Source organism: Syngnathoides biaculeatus, chromosome 20, assembly GCF_019802595.1.
Source record: "Syngnathoides biaculeatus isolate LvHL_M chromosome 20, ASM1980259v1, whole genome shotgun sequence".
Lineage (NCBI taxonomy): Eukaryota > Metazoa > Chordata > Actinopteri > Syngnathiformes > Syngnathidae > Syngnathoides > Syngnathoides biaculeatus.
The window spans coordinates 17,148,259-17,153,282 of record NC_084659.1 but is presented as its reverse complement, the minus strand read 5'-3'; the positions used below and the strand labels follow the sequence as shown (position 1 = coordinate 17,153,282).

Here is a 5,024-nt window from a genome sequence, read left to right as displayed (position 1 = left end):
ACTCTGCCATCACTAAAACATTGGGCTAAAAGCATGAATGCTCAGGAAAATGAAAAAAAACACATTTTGAAACAATTGTAAAACAACTAATTCCCTTTTGAATGCCCCTTTTTCATCAACAAAATTCAACATTAAAAAGCCCTGGCAAAGCTGGTGTGGGAAAAGGAATCTACCAATCGTCGAAGTGGCAGTATTTTGTCTTATTTTTATACGTTGTAGCAGTCAGGTGGAATCCTGATCTTCAAAATTAAAACTTTAAGAAATAAGAAACAAAAAAATACATCTTGCTTGAGTTTTTAAACATGGCTTTGCTCAAGTTGGCCGTGTATCTTCCATTGATGTCATATATTGTTCCATTGCATGAAAAATTGTCCGTACTCCCAAAATGATGTTCCCTCACAAACCTATTGTGCATAGAAAAACAAGAACAAGACAAATTTATGGATTGGGACATTATCCTAAAAATGACAAACACGACAGGGTATCGCTTGCAAGGCTCGTCCAAGAAATGTGGCTTCATGTCCCAAAACTGTCAGTCATCACCAATATATATGCAGACGTCTCTTCTCGAGGCAGCTTTATACACAGATTTTTTTTTAATGACAAGCCCTCTATTTTCACGTTTACAGATCAGAAAAGCTCAAATCAGATTAACCGTTGTTTCAGGACAATAGAGCTTCATTACAGGTTGAAGATACAATAAAAGCTGGTACACAGAATACAAGAAAGTTGGCTTGAAGTCAATAACAAAGTAAATCATTTTACACCATTACATTAAAAGCTTTTTGATCATTGCTTTTCTCACATGTTCACTTGTGTCTTAACCTGATACAGTCATCCCTCACCTATTATCCTACTACCTACTATCAGCCGGTCGCAGCTGAGAGTGTGAGCAAACTAGGAGCGAGCAGCGGGAAGGTCATGAGCTTGTGGGTGCACGGGCAAAGTGGCCTTCAAGCAATAACACGGTGTTGGTGGCGTTGGGTTTGTTGGAAGCGAGGAGGAAGACTTTCGCTCAGCTCTTGAGCAGGAGAACCATTTCCTATTCTTTGGACATACTGCGCGACTTCATATTGGACCCCTGATTGTGGGGTCGTGCACATTGTCGGCGGGTGGGGTAGGGTTGGGTTAGGCGTCGTTGGGGCGGGGGGTGCCTCTTCCAGCCCTCCGGGGTTGCCATGCCCCTGTCTCGACCAGGGTGCATGTGGCGAGCGGCCCAATGGATGGGTCAGAGAACAGTAACATCTCGTGACTGGGAACATGAGGGGGAGGTTGCGTGCATCCTTTAGAGTTGCGGGTTTGGGTCTTTGGGGTAGTGGGAGCGAGGCTGCCTGGCTGCCTTGACCAGGGGGAGGTCGTCTGTTTATGGGGTGGTTCTTCCAGGCGATCCAGTTGAGCGGAAGTTAGAAACTGGAAAGCGACAGCAAGTCAGCCACTTAAAATATCCAAAAACCCCGTCATCTAATTAGCCTAGCAGCTGGCTTAGAACTAGAGCGGACCAGGGGAATCCGAGTGTTTAATTAAAACAAAGCATCGCGAAGGCCCGCAAGGAGTTTGATTTCTGCCCAGTGCTCTGAATGTCAAAGTGAAGATATTCAATAAAACACGGGTAAACGAAGCCCGGACTGCGCGCTGTGTGGAGTGTGGATGGGGGGTATTCGTATGCTTGGAAAGCATTTTGCGATCCGGCACGCGGGTGCCTCTGTTTTGTGCGTGTGCCGCAAATGTGGGAGGTGAAACGCCAACAGTCACGCCATTGTGTGCCATGTGCCCAAGTGCAAGGGGGCCACGGTGGAGGAGAGGAGAGGTGGGGAGTTCAATTGTGAGCTCTGCGGATCCGTCTTTGCTACAGAGGTTGGCATCTCCCAGTATAAGCGGCATGTCCACGTGGTGGAGTGGAAGGCAAGAAAGGTTGAGAAAGTGGAGGGGGTTAAAGGAACGAAGCTCTGGAGTGTGGGGGAGGTGCAAGAGCTGATCCGGCTTGTCAGGGAAGTCAGCCACCTCTAACAGGATTATTGCGGATAGGCTTGGTGGAGGTAAGATGGCTGAACAGGTGAGGAGTAAGAGAAGACTCCTGCGCATTGATGTGGCAGGCGAAATTCAGCAAGATTGTCCCTCCGCCAACATTGGAAGAAGGGACAGGTGACGTATTACTCACGATGCTCTACAGCAGAAATGTTTTAAGCAACAACCACCCACTCGAAGGGACTGTCAAAGAGACGGGTCCACATCCATTTTCCAAACCGCTTATCCTCAACAAGGGTCGCTGCCTGCTCCAGCTAACATTGGGCAAAAGGCAGATCAGACTGAACTGGTTGCCAGAGAGTTGCCGGGAACATTGCAACTCCACAACTGAACGGGAATAGAGCCCACACTGCTTAGATGAAAGGTAGTTGTGTGTACCACTACACAATTATCATGATGTCAAAAGTTTTATTTCAATTCAAAAAGTTAAACTCAACGAGATGCATCATTTTTTGATACATATATAATTTTGATTGTTATAGCTTACAGCAAATGACAACTCCAAATGCACCACTTCTAGAAATAAAAATGTAACAACCAATTCAGAAACATTAAATTGATCTATTTTTATATCTAGAATCTAGCCAGTAATTTCCCCTCTGAAAAGTATATTTCCAAGTGATTAATTAATACATGTGTGAGACCTGAAATCAAGTGAGTTTTCTACTACCACATTCATTTTTCTGATTACCACAACTTTGGAAAGAGTTATGCGCACACAATATTTTTAAACAATATTTTATTATGGTGGCACTCGTCTCAACATCGAATGTGACAAGCGCCTCATGGACAACAGCTCCTTGACGACAAAAACAAACAAAAAAAGACTCAGCCGGAGACCATATGTTCCCGGAAAACTGGAACAAGAGGCTCCTCGTTAGTATAGTGGACAGTATCTCCGCCTGTCACGCGGAAGACCGGGGTTCGATTCCCTGACGGGGAGAAAATGTTACCCTTTGGTTATCGTGGGGCTCTTCTTTGCGAAAAAAACAAGGACTTCACGCGTATCAAGCATATATAACAACTCGACACATGCCCATTGTGGTTTTCCACGTATTAAATCAGTGATTGACATAATTTTTGGGTACGAGCTGTTGTTCATGTGGTGCAATGATACATGACAGCAATGTATGATATAATGCCAACTTGAACAAACCCATTTGGAAACTCAAGCAACGTGTATTCTTTTAATTTCCAGAAAACTTCTTAAAAAAAAGTTATTCAAATATGGACCCATACACGACAGGGGGTGTGTGGCTCACACACACACACACACACCACACACACACACACACACACACACCACACACACACACAACACACACACACACACACACACACACACAGATGCACACACAAACACAGACAGACAGACACACACAGCCACACAAAAGTTTCAGTTTTCATGTGAAAATATTTACCCAGGTCTATGCTAACTCTGATTCAAATATTGATGTTTCTAGAACTGGCATGGGTGGTACAGTGGATCAGGTGTAAAGCGGTGGCCTCACAGTTCTGAGGTCCCGGGTTCAATCCCGAAGCTCCCTGTGTGGAGTTTGCATGTTCTCCCTGCGCTTGCGTGGCTTTTCTTCTCACATCTCAAAAAAACATGCAACATGAATTGGACACTCTAAATTGCCCCTTGGTGTGATTGTGAGCGTGGCTGTTTGTCTCAATATCCCCTGTGATTGGCTGGCAACCAGTTCGGGGTGTACCCTGCCTCCTGCCCGTTGACAGCTGGAATCGGCTCCAGCAACTCCCCATGACCCTCGTGAGGATAAGTGGCAAAGAAAATGGATGGATGAAGAAAAGAGAGTCACCACCAACACATCCAGGAGGAACAAGTCATCAGGTCTTCAAGAGGAAATAGAAGACTCATCTTTGTTTTCATGAACCAGCAAGCATGTACACAACATTTGTTGTCTGCATTTTACTCATCACAGTGAACACACACACTTGTTAGTGGAACACACTGGAGCATCTGGGCAAGTGAAACAACCGGGGAGTGAGGCGGACTTCTTTTTCACGATGTCATTGTTGAAGTGCGTTTGCCTCATCTGCAAGTGTAGTGAATTGTGGAACGGCATCTTCGAATTGTTTATGGAAAATACGACACTGACATTCCGCCGAAAAGCAAGCTGAGAATGAGGAAAGTGAACGAACTAGAATCCCAATTGGCCGCACAGCAGTCACTTTTCACACAATATAGTTGAACAGCGAAAGCCGCCACCATCATTTCCGGGTTCATCACATCACACATAAAAGAGACTTAGTTGACTCGTTGTTCAGATCTTTTAAACATAAGGTGGAAATATTATCTTCAATAGAATCTCTGTAGCTGTAAATGAGTACAGTGACACGGCACTGTGAAGCCATCGCTGATGTGTGGAAGGACATCGGAGATTGTGAGTGTTTCTTACTGCAAAAAGGTGAAGCTGACAGAACCCTTGTCAGCGAATGGAAATTTGGGAAAAAGGGGTTTTTCTGGGACTTGAAAACTGGACTCGTCAAGGTCACAGGTAATCGAGAAGCATACCGCAAGAACAAGGCCCACAGAAATGAAAAAGATGATCACTTGTCATACTGGCCACTGTGTGATGACGGCAAAGGATTCCTGGCTGTTGACATTTTCAAAGAGAGCTCGTTGTGAATTTCAACCCCGGGACCTCTTTCAGTGAGGTTCTCCTTGAGAAGTGTTTCCAAAGAACAACAACCAACACAGAGGAGGAAATGACTCAATCACTTGGCTGCCACCCTAAACAAGAATGAACCGTTGAGTTTCTACACAGGCCACCTTGAGAAAGACAGCAAGGTAAAATATTACAGCATACTGAGCCACAACGGACGGCTTAGCAGTGTTCGCCCGGGAGTCGAACCCGGGACCTCTCGCACCCGAAGCAAGAATCATACCTCTCGAACAACGAACCACACGGGTGGATTTGTGCCCCCAGCCACTCCCATCTCCGTAAAACTTCACGGCCCTGAAGGGCCAAGTCATC

At 45.4% G+C, this 5,024-nt stretch overlaps 1 non-coding gene across 1 annotated transcript; it reads left to right on the top strand.

Annotated features, from left to right (window-relative positions):
* Positions 1-2,896: 2,896 nt before the first annotated feature.
* On the top strand, positions 2,897-2,968 carry trnad-guc (transfer RNA aspartic acid (anticodon GUC)). The gene has a single exon. It is a non-coding gene; the product is annotated as a tRNA-Asp (tRNA).
* The last annotated feature ends 2,056 nt before the right edge of the window (positions 2,969-5,024 follow it).